Consider the following 26,758-nt stretch of genomic DNA (forward strand, 5'->3'; position numbering starts at 1 on the left):
TAAAATTTTTTCTTCAAAAAATTAACATAATATTATATCTATTTCATTGTAATTTACAATAGACATGTTTTTATATAAAACCAAATGGCTACATAGAAATTCATCTTGTTGCTAACACTTTGCAAATCAAACGAAAGTGTTATCATTTAATGTTAAAAATGATGATTGAAGTTTAAAAATTAACAGGGAACAACGTATTTGATAAAAAGCAAAATAAACTCGGAGAAACAAACATGTGGTCCATATTTTATTGATGGGTTTGTTTTTGCAATTCTCTTTTGACATCTTTAAAAGAAAAACTAGAATGATGTATTTTGTGTGAGTGCTTTCTTGATTTATATGATCTGTATTCAATTTTAATGATGCGATATTTTATGTTCCAAACTTGTTTAATCAAACACGTGTTTACTCGCAAAATACAAATTTTAACATTTTAACATAAATGTAGTGAAATGTAATCAAATTAGCAATTTGCCTTCCGATCACTATAACTGCACAAATTGCGAAATCTGTTTCAATCAGTGAAATTACCAGTTTTATATCACTGATATATTTCTATAAAACCAACGAAAAGCATGTAATAAAAAATGGTTATGAAAAATGAAAATTAAAGTATTTCTGTATCCTAAGCTATAAAGGAGCTCTATTTCGGTCATAAAGCCTTTCAAGTCATCTATAAGATTTTGACATATTGTTGATTAAATATGGTGAAATGAAAAAATCTGAAAAGAAATATTAAGAGTCATACTCAGAATTAAATCGAATATCGGTTTTTTATTAAAAATTTGTCAAATTATTTTACAGCATTTGTCGAAATAAACTTCATAGAAATGTTTTAATAGCTTTTTATATGATGCATATTTAGGTAATATACTGAGAAACATAATGCATAGGTTCTTTCAACTAGCTACTATAGTATGCCCTATTTAATTAAATTGCTCAAAGCTCATTAGAATAGTCTCTACAGATGACGGTAAAACCTTTGGATACTTTCTACCCAATGAATTATTATAACTATGTAGTTCTTTCTCTGTTTAACTTAGTACATGTTTTATAATTAAGCTTTTCCCTGAAAAAATAATTCACTCTATAATAGGTGAGCATCTGTTCAGCCAAACATGTGTAAAGATAACTGGATATAAATCGCTCCTTACTTTCGCGAAAGTCCTTTTAGATATGCAACATATGTTAAGCTAACCTTTGTTAAGCTAACCTTTCTTGTGCTCATACACAAATAAGAGTCTTATGTACAAAATGAAGAACTTTGAACAAGAGGACGGAAGTTCATGCATCTCATCCAGCGTTGTAGGTCATCTGTCCATGAAAGGCACAGCATAAACGTTTTATGACTAAAGCTCCATTGAGATTATGTCAATAGTATTTCATCGTGCTTTCTTATGGTAAAAAAGCAGACCATATGCTTTCTATAACAGAAAGTTGTACAAAGTGAGTAATGCTAAATTATGTTTTTATCATTGTGCATAAGTTAGTTTATGTTAGGCAGCATTGAATGGAATTAGGTATGTCAGGTCCGGCACTTTCGGGAGACAAATTTAAATATAACGTATGCTAACGAAGCCAACACTAACCTACTTTGTTGTTAAAATCATGTTTGGATATTTTAAACAGGACGAGTGTTGATGACAATTTATTGCAGATTAAACACAGAAATCGAAAAGAATGATTATGCAATTTTTAAGTTTATAAGGAAATTTTACACTCATGTTTTGTTCTCAAATAACTTCTTGTCTTTATATAAAGTCTACTGTTCTATTCTGAATAACTCAAAATTATTTTATGATGTGTCAATCAAATATTTTGACAAAAGGACAAGTACATTCTCTACATTTTAACAAAAACTAAGCATAAAAATCCCAACATTACGCTTTGAAGTATTAAATGAATAATTGTTATATTTTTTTGTTTTCGTACAAGTCCCGATAATATATTTCCTATGATTTTTCACACTTGGCAATCTTCGTCTGTACTTGTGAAACGATGTTCTGACTTCTTTACAAAAGTCTTGACTTTATTGACATAAGTATTTGACTTTAATAACATAAGTCTTTGACTTTCTCTTCAATTCTGTATTTAATCATGTTGTACATAAATGTATTTGAACTATATGAAATCGATACTGTGTAAAGTTATGTCAATCGAAATTTCCTACAGATATATTTGACGAAATCAACAAAAAGCAGATAATATTTTGAAACCATGTCATTGTGACATAACATTATCAAATTTACGTAATAAAGCGTCCATGTTAAAACAATATAGATGTCATACAAATGGTAAATATTTTTGCTTAGCGAAATTGCACAGACCTATTATGATATCAAAGTACAAACATAACTACAAGATCATGTTGGAAATTCGTGTGATAACGTGTTATTAAGTATAAGGCTCACATTTAAAAAGTCATGACTTTCATTTAAATTTTATTTTCAAAATTTTTAAAATATATCTATTTCATTGTAAGTTACAATGGACATGTTTTGATAAATAAGAAACTATAGCCGACTAAAAACACTCTTTATAGCATCGTTTTGAATCGTAGATGTTCTTTTTGTTTGCTTTAAGGAAAAATGTGTGTTTCGGGAGTTACGTTCATTGAACGCCGCATTTCCATTTTGATCTTGTTTATCATATTTTACGATTAATACATACTAATTTTAATTGATTGTTTTAAGCATAAAAAGTATGTAAATTTTAAAAATGCCAAATTTACTTTCGATAAATCGTCGATAAGGGAATATTATATGTGTATGACTTTCAAATTAAAGTTCTCTTCACTCGGTTTGGGGCATTTTAGGCATGTGATAATATTTATGGACTATTGGAAGTGCCTTATCAAATAGTATCGGATTTTGTTATTGCAAAGGATATTATATTACACATTGTGTTGATACATTCCTGTAAACGCAAGAAAGTAATGTTGTTTATTACGAAACAGGAAACTAGACTTTGACTTATCTGGGGTTGTACAAACCAAGGGAAAAAAACTATCCGAACTTCTTACGCTATTAAATGCATAGACTCAAATCCATTTAGTCGCCTCTTTCGATCACGCAAGGATAAACGGTGGCTGCAATCTCTCAGCCAAAAGAGGCAAAACCTACTGCATTTAGTGACAATACAAAAGCTAGACAAATTACTAAATATATGAATACAATACAGTGTATATAAATACATGTAACATTATTAAGATAAAACATGTTCAAGCAAACACTCCTGTATGGTTGTAAAGCTTACATCTGAGTTGAAAACGCGTCGAACTAGTAATCAAAGGAACGCTATCCATCCACTGTAGTTCGAACCCCCCAGGTAAGTAAGTAAGTTATGAAGCTAGCTAATGGACTGTCGGTGGTTTTTCTATTATTCAGTAGACCTAGGAAGTCGCTGTATGACACTCAAAATTGTCGGTATGACTTCTCGGCTGTGTTTTAAAATAAACGTGCGCGAAAAGCTTTGAATATGTTTATTCAGTAAAGCTTGTTTAACAGAATCATATGGATTATTTAACCATATATTAATTGTTGCTTTTATGATTGTCGTATGAATTACGTTGGAAAAGATAAAACGATACCAATTTAACGTCATTGTACACTTGTAATATAATGAAATTTAAGTTTGAATTTATCACAATATCTTGAAATTCAATTTGCATGAACCGAAAATAGCATTTTACTACAGACACATTTTATATAATGAGAATAAAATAGTTTATTTAACAAAGTAACACATAATTGTTATGGACTACTCCAAATAATTATTTGTCTAATTAATCAAGCATTGGAATTTCCCTTTGTTACGGTTGATGGTCAGTAGAAAATGACATTGACCTGGTCCGTAGTTGATACTGACTGAAAGTAAATACGCGCTTATTTGTATCTTCTATTATTAGAAACAAATCGCTAATGGCTTAGTGGGTTTATTATACTAAACTAACGTTTCGTGAACAAACATGATGTCCTTCAGTCTTATAAAAACATAGGGGTACTTTGCTGATAAAATAAATTACTTCTGCCATTCCAATCCGCATTTTAGGCTGTGAAAACAAAGGAGATCAAACATCTTTAAAATTTACGAAATGAAGAAATTTATTTTGGTTAAAGAATAAAATTGTTATTGAATACTTTTGCATTAGACTTTATATTGGGAAGTGTCGTCATTTTTATTGGGGAATATAGAGAAATACTATCTTTCAATGACAATTCGTTTGAACTCTTATCCATTAAGATATGCTTGCTTTCCATACGGGCAATAAAGAATTATTCCTTTTGATTTAATCAAGTCAATTTATGTATAAAGATATTAATGTATTAGGTAAAATTAGATATATCAAACTAAACAAAGTAGTCAAAGCCATAGATCAATATTCCATATCATATGTATTTCCAAATATATCTTACGGTTTGCTAATTACATTCAAAGAATTGCTTCATATGGCATCTTATAAGCTAAAACTTGCAACAATCTAAGGTGATGCAAACAAAAACGGTCACATTCATTTATCAATCTGATTATCAAAGTTAAGTTAACTTTGAGTTGATTTTTGTAATTTTCTAAAAAAAATTAAGTAGACTCCTTGCCTGAAAAAAAAACTTAAAATAAGTACACTTTTTATAGTAACCAATTAGAACATGTCCGAAAATGTACATGTACAGATTTCAGTAGTATCATTGTTATTTACAATATGTCGTGTGTGTGCATGCGTGTGTGTGATATAATACAAAAATAGCCATTCTCATGATACACACATTACTGCTTCACACAATAAAATATCAACATATTGCACTGTTTCCTTCTTCAAATACTGAAATTCTAACGTGTCATTTTTAAAAAATAAACATTATATTTTTTCACTTTGTCCCAGTTACATTTTCATCAGATGATCATATCTACAATGTTGACGATACAAGAATATACTCTACGTCAAACACAAATTATCTGATAACATAAAAAACGGCTAATGAACGCTTTTAGGTACGATCTCTAAACATCAAAGCAAAAGTAATTGATGTTGCACGTTATACATGTTATATTCGTTAAGCTTATAAGACATGCTATCGTTTTACCTAAATGAACTTTGTATTTCAATCAAATATTTTAAGGAACAAAAACGAAAATGCTTGTTTATTCTTGTTCTCTCTTAAAGTAACAAATCGTATGTAATAGTACCAAAATGAAATCATTGTATCCGTGTTGTGAGTCGTAACAATTCAAAGTATATCCTGTTTTGCGCTTAAAAGCTAGTGTTACTTCCGATCGCTGTGTCCTTGAGATTCTTTTTATTGCAACGTGAACTTTTTCTGAGATTACATGAAGAAGACGTGTTTATATATTGTCAATACAGACATGCATGACCCAGAAAAAAAACATTTAAAAAGAAAAATACGTTTTAAATAATTTCTAAATAAAAAAGACTTCAAGACAAATGTGTGATTACAACAACCACTGAAAAAACATGTTCCGATAACACAAACAAACCCGACAACTGTTCAAATATCTTTTTTATATCAAACACTGCGTTATTTATTAGATGACTTGCATATAACTGGTTATACGTTGAAACCGTAATCCTGATATGCTAGGATAAATTAGAGGTAAATGAGATAGCTTAAAAATAAATCACATGTAAGTTTATTTATAATACATGCGTTTTAAGCATTTGCATTTCCGAATAATAATACTTTAATCAAATTATCTTATTAGAAAGGCACTGTCATGAACAAAAACCAATTGTATAATAGCCCAAACAAAACAAACATCTTTTTGATACAGTATATATAATAGTATATTACTATGCTAATCTTGAAAAATAATGCACGATAAATAGTTCAAATAGTTCGTGGTATGAGCGGAATGTCGGTGTCAGCACCATTTGAATGGTTGAACGATATTTTTTCTTATTTACTACACTGTTTCTTCTACTCATTGTTATTTATACGCAACATTCTTTCACAATGCATTGTAACCTATAAAAACCGACAAAAACTTGGAAATGATTTATAAAAATGTAGAAATATTGGATAATGTCACTTAAACTCCTGTTTTATACATTGTATTTAAATATTTAAATAAAAGTTGTTTCAATGTTTGAACTGATGGAACTGAACTAAAACTGGTTATTGCCATATACACACTTAAAGGAACTCCAATAATGGCTAAAAGCCTTAAAAAACATTATTATTGAATTTGAATTCCATATAAAGATCAGCTTGAGCATTGAAACACTTTTCAATTTTCGATCTTTTTTCACAATCATAATAATTATTCTGGAGTGAGCTAATGATTTGAAATTTTGCTCACAAGTTATTGGGATAGACCTTCATCTCATGGAACATGTCGAACAGTTACAATAACAGATATTTTGGATATTGTATGATTGAAACAAGCAAGTCTATGTCATTCATTTGAAATGTTCTTTAACGTCTCCTGAGTTCACTTTGACAAATATTGCGAAATCATAGCGCTCTAACCTGACCCACGCGGGTCAAGTTAGGAAACCACCATTTTATTCTTTATATGGAAAAAGGTTTTATTCCATTGACTGTCTAATATATTCATTTTGAGGGCATGTACAGAATAATGAATGAAAAATTCAAAACTAAGAAATGAAAAGTTTTGCCCGTGTCTCCCTTTAAGAATGGATAATATACAATCTAGCAGCCAATACACATAGATTGGCAATAAAGCATCTCTTCACTTATAAGTAAAACATAATTTATACGCTATTACTTGATCAATGCAAAGGTTAAAGTCAGGTGCATCTGTCAATGTCTGTTGTTATCAAACTGATATACAGTTAACTTCTTAAGATAAATGTTAAGATGCTACACTTCATATATCTCCGACTGGAAATTTTATATCAATTTCTTTAAAGGACCAGTTCAAGGTTGAATTGTCACTCTTAATTTAATAAGATCTAGTTGAGAATTTACCTTTTAACTAATAATTGGGTAAGAAAATTCATCATTGTATAATCGTTTAATTATGCCTGTCTTATTCGTTTACATTATTCGTAATTAAAGATATGAGAAGGGACAAACATCACAAGATTAAACGAATTAAAAAGATTAATAGTTCCTGATAATAATAATTATTATAATGATGCACGAGTGACAATTATACATAGATGTTGTGATGCTAACAATGATACGGATGAGAAGGACGTCGGCGGCTACAGTATCATACTGATAAGGGTTATATACGTTTAAGGAGTTCCTTCCACTGACGTGAAATGGAAAAAAAAACATAAGTTTGAAATCTTTGCATTGATCAAGTGTTGAATTTTAAAGGGAAGATAAGCAAAAAACAAGTAAAAAAGTATGCTCCGCGTTATATGAAAATCAAATTTTTTCACGTCTTTTTTTTTAAATCCTAGAAAAGCGCTGCAGCAACATTTCATATTTTGGTTATATGTCACAATGAAAATAAAGATTGTGATAAGACGGAGTGAGGGAATTATTTGGAATTTCGCACACAAGTTATTTTTCAGATCTACATGAAATTGTGCACAAAAGTATTGTCGATAATATAGTCCAGTTCCTTTGTGTCAAAAAAACCTAAATGGACCCTTCGTAGTTAGATCGACTCAATTTTGCAAGGAACACATGTGACTGAGTTTACAACAATAATCAATGTGACTCAAAATTTCACTGATCAGTTGTTGATTTTGTTATCAAATATATTACCTAACGTAAAAAACTTTTCTACGTACTTTTCTCATTATTACTCGATATTTGATAACAGACTCTTGAGATTAATCAAAATGGTTTATATAAAAATAAGCTTTGCTGGAGTTTAACACACAGAGACACTGACATGATCAAACAACTTTCCGTCTTCACTAGATAAGAGATAAGGTAGGTCAGATAGTACTTTAGTAGAACCAATGGTGTTTCGTTAGCAAAGCCCCGTATCGAGGGCAACTCACTCAATGTCAGTGAAATTAACAACCAGCCACTGAGATTTCGTTTACTCATTTAGTTCATGTGCATATTAACAATGCCTGTTGGGCTCCTTGCTGGTTGGTCTGGTTTTACTGAGTTGCATTGGGGGATGCGTTCATTGAATGCTACCTTTCCTTCTTGATCTTAGTTTCATTATTTACAAAACTGGTTTGAAAACATAATGCCGGTAAATATACATAACCTCACTTTAGTATACTTGTATTCTTCACTTTCCCATAGATTTTAGACGACTGATTTAAAATAAGTTTATAACAAGTAAGTGTCTAAAAGTGAATGAAATCTTCCATCAAAAGAAAAAAGTATCAAAATATATTAACACATTTAAAAGAAACAAAGACACATGGCATACTTTGTGACCTCTATGCTTTCTGTAAATGAGATTAAATTGATACTTTAACTATGTGAGTAATACTGAACCAAATTGCGTATTATACAGTAATTTACACTTTTATCCAAACAATGTGAACGACAAATAAAAGATAATGCCTGTCACTGCAAGGAAAGAATGACCGTCCAATTAAGATCATCCTTAATGTTCGTTGATGTATCATACTGTCACCATTGCATGATTTCTGTATCGTCCCGTACCAAAAGGAAAGGTTTGCCGTAAACTCGCCGCAACTTTGCCGCAAATTCGCTGCAAACCTTTTAGTTCGCCGAAACACTGTGTCAAGAGTTTGCCAGATATCGCCACTAGTGGCAACTCTGTAGCAAACATTTGGCGACTTTGCGGCAAATTCACCAGAATATTAAGTAGTTCGCCAAAAGTTTGCCAGAAACTTTCAGTGGAAAACTAATTTGCCAGAGATTGCCAGAATCTTTCTATGAAAAAAAATATTCACTGAAAGTTCACCAGAAACTTTTCTATAAAAACAAGTTTGCCAGATAATCGCCACAAACACATCAGTTCTGAAAGTTAATCAACTTTGTTCAGTAAATAACTATTTTGCCAAGGAATTATATTATTATGCACATATAAAAAAAAGTCCTTCATGTACCTACCTATATATAACCTACCTACCTACCTACCCAACCCTATTTTTAATAATGGGTCGGGAAGTGGAAACAAACATATTTTTATTTTTTGCCTAAGAATTATCAAATTGAAACATCATATGTATCATGGAGGGTAGTGTAGTTCACAATAACAGTTAAAAAATTATAAGGTAGAAGACCCATAATGAAATCGGCAATCTTCGACAATTACCGCCATATCTCGCGATTTATCGTAACGAACTTCGTTTGTTTACGTATAAAGTCGGAATTCTAATAATAGCGGATATCCCCGGTCACGTGGTAGTATTCCCCAAGAAAATGACGTAATTTCCGTAGATATCTAACATGGCGTCTTACAGGCGTGATACGCTCGGTCGATTCAAAAAAGTGTAAAAAGATGCAGAAAAACCCAAGTATTGCGACTTAATTATAGAACATAACTATATAGTCCTATAAATATGACGTCGCTTTGAGATATTTTTGCTTCTGGGCAAAGCAACGTCATATCGAAATTGCTCAAAAACCCATAGCATGTTCCGCCAGAAAATCGGGCGGAACGAAAAACAATGAAGACAGCGTGTATTTACATATTTTTTGACCTATTTATGAACAAAACTAAAAAATAAATACCTTTTGTCAAAATAATTAAACTGTCACATCCGAAAAATCATGATTAAATCCTCTCATGTATTTCAATTCCTTTTACAGCCGATAAACAAATGGCGGCCGTAAAGTGCGCGAAATCTGATTGGCTAATTCAAATGCAAGCGTTTAACTGAGTCAGAACAATCTAACGGAATATTTTTTTAACGAAATAATTGCCCATGCACCGTCAGTGTGTTCGAATATATTTTTCCGTTCAAAAATTTGGAATCAATCTGTAAAGCACCTTGCTTAACCAGTATGGCTGATAGACAAAATAGATTGATGTTTATATTTGATTTTAAATTGATAAGTTCATCGTTTGACAGTTTTTGTGTATGATTGAGCATGAAATTGAAAGAAAATATGATAAGCTTTTGAATAAAGCTTGAAAGGCAGGACAATAGACATTTTTTGAATTTTTTATGATGCTATGCGTTTTTGAGCAATAACTATTAGACGTCAGGCTTGACCGACAAAAACTATAACAAGCCTGTAACGTCTAATATATTGGACTAATAACTATAGTGCAGGTAACCAGTATTACGGGTCAACCAAACCAGCTCTACAAAACATCAACTCTTCCTAAATCGGTTGATAATGAGGGTTGGAAAAAGGGAAGAAGAATCGTTGAGACTTGAGTTTGGCGTGTTACGGTCAACCCTAAGATTTTGTAAAAAATGTAGACTTGGACCAGTAGGCTACCATTAACTTTTGACAACATGTTAGGTGAATTTAAACAGGGTGTGTCTGGATATTTGTATGTGAAATGTCGAAACACAGAAATTATGCGGTCATGTGAATTGTGTTCCCTATGGAAAAACACAGACTCTAGTAGTAGTAGATTGAAGACCTGGGAAAGTTGGAATGCCATGTTTCGTTGTCAACACAAAATTAGGACCAGGTAAGCGATTAATGTATTGCATCATACTTTAGATTAACAACAGATTATCAACAGATTATATATAGTTTTATCAAGGTATGCTTCACTTTACTTCATGGCATGTTCGATGAATAAATACGAGCGTGTCAGATTCCTGGCACGATTATTGGTGGACTTTCCCTACGGGGTTATCTTCAGCGTTCATGTCATGTCATAGTATATAAACGGGTACGCTGAAGACCTTAAGCTAACCAAAATGAATATACATTTATCAGTGTTTATCTACTTGTCTTCCAATGATGTCAAACATGTAAAATCATGCGGACCAAATTTATGCTTCAGATTTATAAATAATTAATTTATTATACAGAATACATGTATCTTGTTTGTGTTGAGCTGTAAAACACTACTCCTTATTGTGAGGGAAGTGGCTAGCCGTACGGGCCTGTACGGCTAGCCAAAAGTTCTAGCCGTACGTGAGTCGTGACTCACGTACTCCATATAATTTTGAAAAGTGCCGTACGGCTAGCCAATACAGTGTGTCCTGGCTAGTCGTACATGACTCACGTACGGCTAGAGCTTTTGGCTAGCCGTACGGGCCTGTACAGCTAGCCACTTCCTATTGTGAAGTTTTTTTATAAACTTCCCTCTGAACTGTTTTAATTTCCCCAAAGTCACTGAGAAATTTGAAAAACAAATGATAAAACGTTGCTAAATTAAATCTTGCAACAATGCAATTTTTATTAAGACATTACAGAATCCTACATGTACATTATATAAAAGACACAGTTTACACTAGGCTGCCAATACACACAGTCACAGTAATATTCAACATACAATGTACATGAGGCAGCTAAAAATAGCTCTATATAAATTTATGCAATGTGTTATTATCACGGTTATGTAAATTACAATCCATGTGAAGTTTTTTTTGACAAAATATTTGTATACTTAAATGAAATAATTTGTTTCTTTTCATTTTCTTACAGCAATGATTGATAGTGTAGGTGGGCCGGTGAGGGGAGGGTCAACAATTTGTTGTCAACACTCAATATACCAACAATTGGAAATAAAAACATGAAAAGAAATGGAGAGACGTGTTGGAAATATCATTGAGACAGTGGCTTCTATCTGTCTATGTCGACAGAATCTGCTGCGAAAGATCAAGGAAATTGAGTAAGACACATTTACAATGATATTTTCGAAATAACATGTAATTGAATTGGAAGAATTTGAAAAATTATTTTGTAATTATTATGTCTATGCAGCTTATCATGGTATAATCCTATATTGCTGGTATACTCGTGGTTTAGGGAACCAAAGAATATTATACAATCCATATATATATGAGAAAAGAATTTTTAAACAATGGCTTTGTTGTTTTTGCATGTTACTCTATATTCATGTACATATTTCTTTTTTCAAAATAACATGAATGTGTAATTGTTTTTTAAAAAAAGTATTTATTTCTACATGACAAACTGGGTCCGCCTGGGCTCCTTGCCATTGGTACTTGTTGCTGGGTCATATGGGGGTTGCGTTCATTGAACGTCGCCTTTCCTTGTTGATCTTGTTTATCATATTTTACCTTCATTGGTTTAAGACTAAAATTCTTATTAAATACATGCATTCTTTTTAAGGGATGTGCATCATGAAGAATCAATGGTATCAGAACACAACATCATGGAAGATCTTATTGACAAGATCTTGGAGGATGTCCTTTGCCAGATGCCTCGCCAGCACTAAAGTGAGTACTGGTAGTTTGTTTTCTGTATTTTGTTTATTTACGAAAGTAAAGGACTATGCAAAACTGACTGGTGTTGTTGAACTATTTGTGTTATGTCAGTTGCTTCAATATATGAATATCTCTCCATATACTGTTTGTACATATGTATTTTTTTTTTTATTCAAGGTCTATTCTTCAGTCAGATGCTACAGTTACAAATGACAGTGAATGGTCAGATTTATACAATTGTGATGAACAATCCTCAACAATACATCAAACAAAAATTGCTATTAAACTGTAAGTTGAAATCTATGAGTTTTTATGCCCCCGCCATGTAATGGCCGGGGCATATAGTGTTACCCTGTTCCGTCATTCCGTCCTTCCGTCCTTCCATCCTTCCGTCCTTCCGTCCTTTCCGTCCTTCCGTCCTTCCGTCATTCTGTCATTCCGTCATCATCAGTTTCCGTTCATTATCTTAAGAACGGTTGCACACATTCAACTCAAATTTGACATATGGATATATCATGAGAAAATACAGGTCAAGTTCGAATTTGGTCATGGTTCGATGATTTTTGGCACAGTTATGCCCCTTTTACTTTGAAAATAATATGAAATATCAGTTTCCGTTCATTATCTCCCCAACGGTACAACACATTCAACTTAAACTTGACATATGGATATGTCATGAAAAAAATACAGGTCAAGTTCGAATTTGGTCATGGTTCGATGATTTTTGGCAGAGTTATGCCCCTTTTACTTTGAAAATAATATGAAATTTTCAGTTTCCGTTCATTATCTCCCCAACGGTACAACACATTCAACTCAAACTTGACATATGGATATGTCATGAGAAAATACAAGTCAAGTTCAAATTTGGTCATGGTTCGATGATTTTTGGCAGAGTTATGCCCCTTTTACTTTGAAAATAAAATGAAATTTTCAGTTTCCTTTCAAATTCTCCCCAACGGTACAACACATTCAACTCAAACTTGACATATGGATATGTCATGAGAAAATACAGGTCAAGTTCGAATTTGGTCATGGTTTGATGATTTTTGGCAGAGTATGCCCCTTTTACTTTGAAAATAATATGAAATTTTCAGTTTCCGTTCATTATCTCCCCAATGGTTCAACACATTTAACCCAAATTTGACATATGGATATGTTTTTGGAATGCCCAGGTCAAGTTCAAATTTGGTCATGGTTCAATGATTTTTGGCAGACTAATGCCCCTTTCACTTTGAAAATAATATGAAATTTACAGTTTCTGTTCATTATCTACCCAACAGTGTTACATATTCAACTTAAATTTTACATATAGATATGTCAAAGGAATTGGCAGGTCAAGTTGGAATTTGGTCATGGTTTGATGATTTTTTGGCAGAGTTATGTCCCTTTCACTTTGAAAATAATATAGATACATCTTAGGAATAAGCAGTTTAAGTTTGAATTTGGTTGTGGTTCAATGATTTTAGACAAACTTATCTTTCCTGAATGTAGGAAAAATTTTGAACTTTCAGTTTCAGCACTCATACTTTTAGCCATTATTTTGGCTACAAATATGCAATATGCTATTTTTAAAAGGTTAAGACTGAATAATTTCAGTGCCTTAAACAGTGTATGAAAATGGTTTGTGTTAACATTGAAAAGTTTTAAGGGCTTTGAACTTAAAATAAAAAAAAATTAATGCACCATCTGAAATTTTGGCTGCATGCGGGGGCATCCGTGGCATGATGACACATTTCTAGTTTTTATATATATTTATAATCATGGTGTAGCAATTAAATGATAATACTGTGATAATTTTGTAATGCTATTTGGGGTCGTCTTCAATAGAAACAATTTGATGTGTCTTCATGTGATGAATAATCGATATGCAGTCCGAATTATTTCATAAAAGTGATTACTAAAATTGGTCAGGAAAAAGTCGTGCAATCAGCATTAATAACAGTGTTTCTGCCAGCTCTGATTTTCTGAGGGTCTTTTATGACCCCCTGTATGATATTTTAGGGGTCATTTCAAATTCATAAGGGTCATGCCAATAAATTTAACAAAAATGTAAAAAAAAAAACAGGTAACACTTTATAAGTTTTATTTACAATATTTTGTATATTTTTCGTGAAGAAATTGGTCAATCTCTGCTATTTTGGATTATTTGTCATCCAATAATAACGCTGTATTTCTTAAAAATTATGTGTGTTAATTTTCATAGAAGAAAGAAAGTCGGTACTATATTGAAATTTGTTCATAGTCGCCTTCTATTTTTCATAGTGCTTCATAGTACCGCCTAGTGACGTAATCAAGGGCCAAATAAAGCTTGACACTAAATATGTTAGTGTTCATCCTTAGCTGTTTTACAGAAATTAGAAACATTCTCCTGTCGCTATCGCTCCCTTCGAAGTTTCTAATTTCTGTAGAACAGCACAGATGAACACTAACATATATGCAGACTGCATTTTCCAGCAGACAGTTATTCGTTCGCAGAATATGACGACAACAAAATAAATAATTTTGTCTGGGCGCTTTCAATATATGCAGTATCGTACATTTGTATAAATGCAAGCGTTTATTAACTAGTTGAAATTGGCTAAATGCCGGACCACGGACCCGGTAAATTTCATTTCTCATTAAAATTATAGTGGAGCCCACGGTAAACATTCCGTACATTTTTATACTGAATTGACGGTTTATAGTCTGTATATCTGACTTGTGTTGAAATCAGCGACGGTGAAATTCTTGCGTCACAAAATACGCACTAACTAAATTTCATTGCGTCATGGCTGAAAATAGTGCGCGAAAAACGCGCTCTGTCAGAAACACTGTTAATAATTAACAAAACTAATTCTAGTATGAACATTGTGTTACATTAATTATAAATAAGTTATTGTCAATTCATTGGTGTAGTTTCTCAATATTTGTCAATATTACGTTTAAAGATGAATTTTAAATTACAGAAAATATTTTTGAAATATTTTTACAATTACAGTTCTCACAGACAGTCAAAGGTTGAAAACAAATCAGAAGTGGTCCACATCTTGAAAAACCTCACAGCAGATTAAGACTTTCCCCGAAATTTCCCTGTAAAACCAGCAGTGGTATGTCCAATTCAGTAGATACTGCCTGGCACAAAAGAGGATTTGACAGTTTAACATGTAAGTAAAATAAGATTATTTTTATGCCCCCACAATGTGGGAGCATATAACGTTGCACTTGTCAGTTCGTCCCAAAATCTTGTGAACGCAACTCCTCTTAAACCGGACGGCAGATTTTGCTTAAACTTACAGGGATGAACAACCTTAATGTGTAGATGGTAGTTAAGGAAAGAATTTTCGCTGCGACCAAATTTAACAGAATTATGGCCCTTTGTTGATTTTTTACTATATACTATGTAGAAATTTTGTGAAAGCAACTCCTCTTAAACCGGATGGCAGATTTTGCTTAAACTTCCAGAGATGAACAACCTTAATGTGTAGATGGTAGTAAAGGAAGGAATATTTGCTGCAACCAAATTTAACAGAAATTATGGCCCTTTGTTGATTTTTTTCACTATATACTATGTAGAAATTTTGTGAACGCAACTCCTCTTTAACCAGGATGGCAGATTTTGCTTTAACTTCCAGGGATTAACAAACTTAATGTGTAGATGGTAATAAAGGAATTTTTGCTGCAACCAAATTTAACAGAATTATGGCCCTTTGTTGATTTTTAGTTTTCAACTTGTGGCACATGTAGTCCAAAAACTATTTGACCTAGAGTCATAAGATTGACAGAACAGTGGCTTGTGGGGCATCCGTGTCCTATTGACACATTTCTAGTTTTTCTCAGTTATCATGTCAGTAATGATTTAGAATTTGTCAGAAAAGTATCTGTGTATATTTTAACCACTGTTATTGATGTATAATTGAAAAAGTGAGTTTTGCATACAAGTAAGACTGTTAGTCAACATTGTTCTTTCAAACAGTGGCATTTAGAAGAAAATCCTAATGGTTATTTGAATGACCCTGGTTTTAACTTTGAGCTCTGACCTGGCTGTCATGTTCACAGCATGCATCATTTTTGTGTCGCCTCTACGGAGTAGTGGTCGACATATAGGGATCATTTCTCCGTCGTCTGTCTGTCTGTCCGTCCGTCACAAAACTTGTCCGGACTACTCCTCAAAAACTACTGGTGCAATTTCATCCAAACTTTAAAGGAATGATCAGTACCAAGTCTAGTTGTGCACTGTCTGTCTGTCTGTCCTACTGTCACAAAACTTGTCCCAACATGAAATTGGCCATCATGAGGCGACACATGTGATCACTGAAACCTTTGTTTGTTATTTTGGTGTGTTTTTAACATAATACCTTGATTTCTTAACTAAGTTAGATAAACTTATAATATATGAGCCACTTGTCATTTGTAAATAAATCTAGGTTTTGCAATGCAAATACATGTTCATCCCAACAGATCAAAATCAAGCCAGCACCAGTGTATTGACCAATGAATGATAATTGCCTTTGGTGTTTATTTTCTTCATTTGTAGTGGGCTTTACTAATAGATTACTGCCACTTTATTTCAAGGTGGGGTTTTGGGGTATCATTCACCTTCAGTGATAGTTCTAGTTTTATTCAGTATAAACATGGTAACATGTAAATGAAAAATAAACCTTCTTTTTTTCAGTGTACTGCATCAATAAACTAAATATGGAGAGTAGCTTAGTCACCAAAGCAGTCAACACCAAAATACACACAATGGCCAGGGCACTGAAACTTGGAAGAGTGAAAGAGTAAAGTAGTGCGTTTTTAGCTTACAAAGTGACATTGTGAGCTTTTGTCTATCATTCCTCCGTAAACTTGATCTTTAAACAACATCTCATAAATTGCCAAGCCAATTTCATGCAAAACTTACAATATTGTCTAGTCAGTTTTTGTTTTGCTTGCAATTGTTATATGACATGACTAAAGACATTTAGTTTATTCTTCAGTTATTATGTTTATGTTTGTATAAGACCCAAATATATTGTTAAGATTCATTTTTACACATTTGAAAGCCATTATTGTTCTAGTCAGTTTTTTTTGCTTGCAATCGTTATATGACATGACTAAAGACATTTAGTTTTAATCTTTAATAATTATGTCTATATTTGTATAAGACCCAAAAATATTGTTAAGATTCATTTTTACAATTTTAAAAGCCATTATTGCTCTAGTCTGTTTTTGTTTTGCTTGCAATCGTTATATGACATGACTAAAGACATTTAGTTTAAATCTTTAGTTATTATGTCTATGAGGGGCGTCCGTGGCCGAGTGATTAAGGTCATTGACTTCAAACCACTTGCCCCTCACCACTGTGGGTTGGAATCCCGACAGGGACTTTGGATTCTTTCATGTGAGGAAGCTATCCAGCTAGCTTAACTGAACGTCGGTGGTTCTACTCGGATACCCGTTCGTGCCTGAAATAATGCAAGGAAGGGCACCTGAACGTCACGATATGACCTATACTGTGTCGATGTGACGTAAAAACCCAAAACAAACAAACAAAAAAATTATGTCTATGAAATTAGTTGTTTGTATAAGACCAAATATATTGTTGTGATTAATTTTAACAATTTTGAAAGCCATAATTGTTTGTGTCAGATATTGTTTTGCTCACAATCATAATGTTATATGGCATGAGTTTAAATCTGAAGGTATTATGTCCATGAAATATGTTGTTTGTATAAGACCAAAATATATTTTTGAGATTCATTTTTACAATTTTGAAAGCCATTATTGGTCTAGTTTGTTTTTGCATAACACATAACGCTATTGTTAGTATTTATTGTTATTAATAGTGATTTGTCTAAGTGGATGTCGAAGTATGTATGTTATTCCATGCCAGTTCATGTTTGAATGAAACTTTTTGTCCAGATAGAAGATTTCAAACTGTAACTTTTCTGATTTTTAGCTTTTACAACAATATTATATTTCCCATTTTTGGTGCTAAGAAATACTGCAACATGTGCTGAATAATAGCTATTGTCAAACATTGTTTTTATGCTCCCCAAAAATTTCGGGGGAGCATATAGTCATCGGGTTGTCTGTCCGTCTGTCTGTACGTACATACGAACCCGAATTCGTGTCCAGCCCATAACTTTGTTATTTCAAGTTGGATTTTAAAACTATTTCACAGAAATGATCACCATATTGAGACGACGTGTCGCCCGCAACATTTGGGTCGCTACCTTGAAGTTCAAGGTCACACCATGACCTTGAACAAAAATTGTGTCCGGCCAATATCTTGGTTATTATACCCCCACCACAAAATGTGGGGGGGGGCTATAATGGATTCGCTTTGTCGCGTCGGTCGGTCGGTCAGTCGGTCGGTCGGTCCGTCCGTCTCCATTTTCGTGTCCGCTCTATAACTCCTATACCACTTGAAGGATTTTCTTCAAACTTGGCTCAAATGTTCACCTCAGCAAGGGGATGTGCAGAACCCATATTGCCCATGTGTCAGCTCAAGGTCAAGGTCACAATTGAAGGTCAAATATCAAACAATCAAATATTACACAGTATGTCGTGTCCGCTCTGTAAGTCCTACAATAATTGAAAGATTTTCTTCAAACTTGGCTCAAATGTTCACCTCAACAAGGTTATGTGCAGAACCCATGTCACTCTTTTGCCGGCTTCAGGTCAAGGTCACACTTGAAGGTCAAAAATTGACTTAGCTGATAATAATTGAAAGATTTTCTTCAAACTTGGCTAAAATGTTCACCTCAACAAGGGGATGTGCAGAACTCATGTTGCCCATGTGTCATTTTAAGGTCAAGGCCACAATTGAAGGTCAAATATCAAACAATCAAATATTACACAATATGTCAAGTCCGCTCTGTAAGTCCTACACTAATTGAAAGATTTTCTTCAAACTTGGCTCAAATGTTCATTTCAACAATGGGATGTGCAGAACCCATGTTGCTCTTGTGTCAGCTCAAGGTCAAGGTCACAATTGAAGGTCAAATATCAAACAATCAAATATTACACAGTATGTCGTGTCCGCTCTGTAAGTCCTACACTTATGGAAAGATTTTCTTCAAACTTGGCTCAAATGTTCACCTGAACAAGGTTATGTGCAGAACCCATGTCACTCTTTTGCCGGCTTCAGGTCAAGGTCACACTTGAAGGTCAAAAATTGACTTAGAAAATGTTCTTTAATTTTAACATATATCTGAATATTTCTGAATCTAGGAAAGGTATTTGCTTGAAACTTATAAATGAAGTGTCACAATTCAGATATGCTGGTCAAGTTTCATAACTCTGTATTGCATTTTAACAAAGTTATGCCCCTTTTTAATCTTCAAATTTACATACAATCACATATTAGACAATATGTTGTGTCCGCTCTATAAATCCTATACTAATGGAAGAATTTTCTTCAAACTTTTCTCAAATGTTCACCTAAACAAGGTTATGTGAAGAATCTATGTCACCTTTGTGCAGACTAAAGGTCAAGGTCAGACTTGAAGGTCAAAAATTGACTTAGAAAATGTTTTTAGATTAAAACATGTTCTTGAATATTTCGGAAACTAGCATAGGTATTTGCTTGAAACTTAAAAGATATATGAGGTATCACAATTACAATATGCAGGTCAAGTTTCATAACTCTGTATTGGATTTTGACAAAGTTATGCCCCTTTTTAAGTCTTTAAATTTACATACAATCAATACTAGACAATATGTTGTGTCCGCTCTATAAATTCTATACTAATGGAAGGATTTTCTTCAAACTTTACTCAAATGTTCACTCCAATTGGGCGATGTGCAGAACCCATCTTACCCTTGTGCCAGCTGAAGGTCAAGGCCACACTTGAAGGTCAAAAATTGACTTATAAAAAGTTTAGTATATTGGGAAAATGAAAGGTTATTTGTAACTGTTTCGAACATGATTTGATAATAGATATTTTTACTATTACCTGTACAATTAGTCTTTTTTTCACCAGAGTTAATTTCTTTTTATGTCTTTGTGTCACTTAATTAAGTTATTCCCTTAACCACCTTTCCAAGTTGTCTTCTGTCAAGGACATTGGTGGGGGTATGAATCGCATTCAGCGATAGTTCTAGTTTGATGTCGGATTTTACAACTATTTCACAGAAATGATCACCATATTGAGACGATGTGTTGCACACACCATTTGGGTCAATACCTTGAAGGTCAAGGTCGCAACATAACATTGAAGCAAAATGGTGTCCAGCCCATAAATTCGTTATTTGAAGTCGGATTTTACAACTATTTCACTGAAATGATCACCATATTGAGATGATATGTCACACGCAACATTTGGGTCATTACCTTGAAGGTCAAGGTCACAGCATGACCTTGAAGCAAAAATGTGTCTGGCCCATAGCGTCTTCGAAGTGTGATTTTACAACTATTTTGGAATTATCAGACTTTGAACTTTGTCTGGGACATAACCCTGAAACTTCAAAAGATATACTTTTCTGTGTCCAAATCCTAGTCGGGGGAGGATCACCCTGGTTCAATAGGCTCTTGTTTTAATTGATTATTAAGTAATATGAACAATTCATGATAGCATCATAACTAAAGAGTGGAAATTTATGAAAGTCAAATATGTATAGAATCAGTTGCTAATAAAATGTGTGTAAAATTTATCTCTTTTTTTAACTGGAGAATTAATTTCTTTATTTTACAAATTTATCAAATTTCATTTTATTCTACTGATATGTTTGTAATATTTCTTTTATTTTCTATTGAAAAAATGTGTTAAACCAATATGTATTTGTTTTCTTATAATTCAGCTAGTTTTAATTATTCCAATGTTTGAAAAAAATTGTTCGCCAGAACTTTACCAAAATGTTCGCCAAAATATCGCCAGAACATATTTGCTGAAACTGGCAAATATGCAAATGAAGTTTGCCGCAGTGTTACCAAAAGCTTCTGGCGAACCTCCGCAAACTTACTATGCAAATGAAGTTTGCTGCAAATTTGCCGCAAACTTTTGGCGAACATCTGCAAACTTTTACCATGCAAATGAGGTTTGCAGTAAATTTGCCGCAAACAGAAGCTACCGCCACCTATAGTTTGCGGCAAATTTGCCGCTAACCTCATTAGTTGCGGCAAATTTGCCGCAAACCTCATTTGCATGGTAAATAATTGCTGAAAGCAGTTTACCGCAAACTCACCGCAATGTTTGCGGCAAACTTGTCGCAATGTTCACCAGAGAGCCTTTTTTTTGGTAAGGGGTAATTTGATCTCATTGAGGACAAGGTATACACGTAATTGTCAATTTAATAACTTATGAATGACAAGTTATAAATGGGCATTCAATTTAACATCCATTTTCAATAAGTGTTCTTAATCTTGAATTTAATTTTTTTTAAATAAAATTATAAGTTAAGTTAAGCCCAACGTGGCTAGTTACCAATGATTTATGAACTGAATTTAATTTCATCGAGAATATTAATTTGTTGTGGTAAAGAATTCTGTTAATCAGGCAATCAAATTGGGATTGTATCTGATATTTTAGAAATGCGAAATCCTGTTTTACCAGAAATATTGTTCTCTTAAGTAAGTGTATCTTTTTATTTACACAGCCTTTGTTTTAGACTGATTTATGTATTTTCTATTCTCCTTGACTAAATAAACATTGTTTAGGCGGACCAATATTTCAAATATGTCCTTGTAAAGAAGATCTTAGATAATGTACTCACATAACTCAGAACATGTAAATTGTTTATTGAAATACTTGATCATTTTACAGCTTTATCGGTTGCAAAAGAGAATGTGAGTTTATCCGTCATACACTGCATAAGTCAGTTGTCACCTTTTCACTTTTATTTTCACTGTCCGCAAGGGACAAGCACTTTTCAAGATTTTTAAGCAACTATACACGTGTGGATTAGTTATGAATTTTAGGTAAGGCATTTTTTCTGTCAACCTAATTTTTAAGAAAATATCTAAAATTCAAATATAATAACTAACTAAATACCAATATTATCTTTTTTTTCGGTTTTTGTTTTTGATTTTTTTGTCAGGCCCCATATGGGGTAACCCCATTTATTTACTAAGTCACATTACCATTTGTGGGTTGAAGCAATCACCCCGCCGAACACCTATGGTATAGGGTGATTCAGGAAATGTATATTTGAAAAGTTGATGTGTTGATGCATAATCTATAGTTCACGTTGATCACGTTGATTACACTTATAGTATACATGTATCTAGCTCATATTTGAAGCAGTTTGAACGTTTTTGCTAAATTCATATCACGAGAAATGGCACTGAACTCGAGATCTTGGTTATTGCTAAATTAATATCTTGAGAAAATGCACTGTCAAATGTATATACATTTAGCTAGCACATATTTGGAGCAGTTTGGATGTTTTTGCTAAATTCATATCACGAGAAATGGCACTGAACTCGAGACCTTGGTGGTTGCTACCCAAATTATTGTGTTTCAGATAGTGTCATATTTGATTTATGAGTGCTAGTATATATATTTGTTAGAATGCTGCTTTATTTGCTAAAGTTGAATAACCTACACGGCAGTGTTGTATTGTAAATCATAGAATGGCTGGGCACGACTATTTTTTTCAGTATTCAATTCGCCGGAGCCAATAATAATATGATATTGGCGAAGCCAATATTATATGTAATTGGCGGAGCCTTCGACTGGAAAACGGGAAATCTCCCGTTCACCGATTTCCCGTTCACCATCCGAAGTCTAGTGGCGGCGGGCGAATAGACATTTTGTGATACTGGCGATACTGGTTTCTGCTTCCCAGAACCAATTTCGCGCAACAGTGTCAATGCTGTGTTGTTGCTCATATACATTTGCGAAAATTGACTATTTTGTGAATGAAGAATTGAAAGACTAGTATTGTTTTAACAGCTTTGATCAATGATTTTCTAGAGCATACGGTTCCAAAAATTTATACAGTTTGTTCCATTTGTTTGTTTTGATTTTGTGTCATTTGTTTGTTTTGCTAGGGATGCCCTAACAGGGTTTTGTATGCCCGGTATCCCAACCTTTTGCCTTTTTTATTAATGGAGTCGTGCCCATAAAATGCAAAAGATTAACTAAAACATTACTCAGTGAGATAAATTACATATGCCACTATGTATGACTATAAAATAAAATTAGTTAAAGTTTGATATTGTTTTGTTGTTGTCCCAAATAACATATAATTTTTGCTGGTGCTGATGCTTACCGGTCTGATATATGTGGCCTTTGTAATCATGGAACTGACGTTTTTCTTTACAATAACACTCAGTGTGTTTGATTTACAAAAACATGAGTAAATCAAACATGTATGCATAAAAAAGAAATAAATGTTTAGGCCATCACTGTTTTTCACTTTTTCCAGATTCCATGTGTACTTGTAGTGATATGTTTATGTATAGTAATTTAGAGAAAAAGTTCCAATAAATGCATACAAATCTTGGCATACAATTATTGAATTTTATTATAAAGATACGTAATATTTATAATATATGAAACGAGCTACATACGAGGGTTAAACACTAGCTGGGGAGACATCAAGGGATGTTTCTGATATCAGGGAAATAAAATGGGCTAGAAAGAACAATACAAATCTTTAAAACACGAAGTTAAAGGATTTAATTGCATGGTTAGGATTCATTTTAAATAAAGGTTTCAAAACTGTACAATTGATATATAACAGTGCTGTTTTGTCATGAATTAAATGTTACAGTTGAGTCTTTTTGCATCTGTTATGTATCAGTGTAGTTTTTTTACAAAGTTTGGAATAGGACAGAGGTATCACATATTCCTAGTAGCACAAAAAACAACATTTATCAGCTGATATTGATATATTTTTGCAAGGGATTTGATTTGAAACAAAGAGAAAGGGCACAAGAAAAGGAAAATCACTGAACACAGTATTTTTTGCTGATTTCTGTTAAAAATTATGAAATTACGATAAAACAGTTATAATATATATAACTCGTTAGTTACGCAAGGTTACACTGGCTGGGGGACATCTCGGGATGTTTCTGCAAAAACAAAATGTCGTCCCGACCCAACGGCCTTGACATTAACATCTCCCGAAGTTGCCCCAGCCAGTGTTATATCATTGTTTCGTACACATATAAAGAAAGAACGGTGTAATGATTGTTTTACCCAGCTGGCTGATCTTATAAAATTGGAAAAAAATATTACACCTCGGAGGTCGTCCGACACGATCAAATTGAAATTGTTAAAAAGTCGGTATGATTTTTATTAATAAATATTCGATTGTAAACATATCTAAAAAGAAAAGAGCGGACATTACGCAAACGTGAAATTTTATATAAGGTTATTGTTTGTTTTAGTTAATGAATATTCATGCGTTTTATCTATTATCACATTCATCTTAAATGCATTTTATTGTTAACTTCATAACATTTTTTCCGAAAATCAAAACGTCTTTTAATGAGTGTTTCTTAATTACAAAAGGGTTTCTTTCTGCACAATCTGAGTCCAAAACTTATAAAATGCACCCTTGCCTTGCACATCGGTACACCGCATCACTGGAGGTATGTTTTGGAGTTCCCAAAGTCTTGGTCGAGTCTGGATATTTGCTGTGCTATTATCATGGCACCCAGCGTATTGGAACTCACACCTCCCTGTCTCCTGGGTACAACTTAGGGCTTCGCAGCAAATCCGAGAAAATGGAATGCTGAGAAAGTAGCTTACCATTAGTCCCTCTCGCCCTTGTAAGAGTGTGTTATCCCTAAGAAGAGAGAATAATGATGTAATAATAACTTAAAAGAGAATAATATCTTTTTATCATGAAAAATGTTTATTTTTTGGAATGATCTTTAGAAATATAGAAAAGATATTATTACGGCCAGGTATAATGAAGACAGTTGAATTGGTAACTTTATAACTTTACTTGATAGCCGCTGTATGAACACATCTGCTGATGTTCCTAAATACAAGGTTTCAGTACCGTCCATGAACAGGTCCAGTCAAATCGAGCCTGCAAAATTTTCAATTTGTCGTTTAGGGCTTGCGTTCTTTACGGATTCCGTTTTTAGCTATTGTAATTCAAAATATTAAGTTGGCGGTTTCAATATCAAATGAAATGATAAATATTTTATAACTGTTTGCACAAAAGTACAGTACTTTAAATAAATACCTAAGGAAAGGAGCGTTAAAGGTAATTCTAATACTTTATTTTGTTCACACCACTGCTTTATATTTTACTTACACACATTCCTGTTTTTGAAAGCCGGCCCAGCAATATTTCTCTAGCTGTGCATTTGAAAGTGACAGGAAAGAAAGGAGTATGACAAGCCAAATAAACACCGCCATTTTAAGGAATCTACAATATCAACATAAAAAGTAACAGTTATTTATTAAAATTCAACGAAATAAATTTCGAGTATGATCACTGAGCACCATAATCTCAACTATTTTTTCTCCTCTAGTAAGACGGGAAAACATTGAACTTCGTCAAAACCGAGAAAATATCATCACAGTGTTTAAAATATATTTTTTAGATATTATCTTAAATGCACATTATTCGTCAGAAACGAATACATTATTATTACATTGATTTTCAATAAATTAATGTTTTATATAAACTAATAATTAAAATAAAGAAATGAATTAATCAAAATAATGGTTTTGGAGCACATTAGATGAAAGAAATGCTATATATGAATAATTTGTCATAAAAATAGCAAAATCTAAACAGAGTAGCATTTTGACTTACATAAAAATACTAAATCACTATAACTGTACTAATTGCCAAAAAGCAACAGAAAAAAGGTCCGGTTATTGTTTAATGAGTAACTCTTTGGAAACTATTTAAGTATATCAAAGATAATAATCAATTACAAAATAGAAATAAAAACATTTCAGGGGTATAATAGGCCTTTAATAGGTATAAACATAATTAAATAAAACTAAGTAATGTAAACGAAAATCTCGCAATATATGTCATATCAAAAAATACCACAAAAAGTGTTTTCACATCACGAAATTGTAAACTCTACTTAAAGTTTTTCTATATATTTTATTTATTCTTAATACTTTATAGGATATTGCAAAGCAATAATATTCTCTCCAGACATTTTAAATGGTCCTTCTAAAACTAAACTTTAAAACAAGTCTTTAAAATATCGTTATTTTTTTAATTATATGAAATATTGAGTCTTCGAAATAACCCAAACATTATTCAATTTATTTACCTGGTTTATATCACTTCACAGCAGTGTCGCTTCCGTCAAGATGAGAAAAAGCTACATAGAATGCTAATATATAGACAAAACATCACGTGTAATTCAAGCAAGCGTATACAAAGTTATACGATGATAAATTAAACTGTGTATTTGACAAAAGTCATATGTTTGCAGTTTTTGTGTTTTGCCTTAATAGGAAAATATTTTATTTAAGGTGCAAAAGTAAGGCTATCTAATAATTATTGAAAATCATCAGCATGAAATTTAAAATAAATGCCTTGCTATTTTACAAGATACGTGCATTTTACACTTGATCCAAATACTGATGTTGATCCTAAAATTTATCCTTATTTTGATCCTTTTTGCAT

The 26,758-nt window shown here is 32.7% G+C and overlaps 3 long non-coding RNA genes across 4 annotated transcripts; 2 read left to right on the forward strand and 1 right to left on the reverse strand.

Annotated features, from left to right (window-relative positions):
* The first annotated feature begins 10,140 nt into the window (after positions 1-10,140).
* On the forward strand, positions 10,141-17,035 carry LOC132715957 (uncharacterized). Of its 2 annotated transcripts, XR_009623751.1 has the most exons (6): positions 10,141-10,521; positions 11,490-11,676; positions 12,141-12,247; positions 12,413-12,523; positions 15,213-15,378; positions 16,887-17,035. It is a non-coding gene; the product is annotated as an uncharacterized LOC132715957 (long non-coding RNA). The 2 variants fall into 2 exon arrangements; XR_009623752.1 differs by lacking the exon at positions 15,213-15,378.
* On the forward strand, positions 12,532-13,714 carry LOC132715959 (uncharacterized). Its single transcript, XR_009623753.1, has 2 exons — positions 12,532-12,764; positions 12,926-13,714. It is a non-coding gene; the product is annotated as an uncharacterized LOC132715959 (long non-coding RNA).
* A 6,978-nt stretch (positions 17,036-24,013) lies between the features above and the next one.
* LOC132715960 (uncharacterized) lies at positions 24,014-26,453 on the reverse strand. Its single transcript, XR_009623754.1, has 3 exons — positions 26,400-26,453; positions 25,415-25,528; positions 24,014-24,934 (listed from the first exon to the last, which is right to left on the reverse strand). It is a non-coding gene; the product is annotated as an uncharacterized LOC132715960 (long non-coding RNA).
* Positions 26,454-26,758: the final 305 nt, after the last annotated feature.

The sequence above is a fragment of the Ruditapes philippinarum genome, unplaced genomic scaffold (assembly GCF_026571515.1).
Source record: "Ruditapes philippinarum isolate M1 unplaced genomic scaffold, ASM2657151v2 ctg1932_1_1_1_1, whole genome shotgun sequence".
Lineage (NCBI taxonomy): Eukaryota > Metazoa > Mollusca > Bivalvia > Venerida > Veneridae > Ruditapes > Ruditapes philippinarum.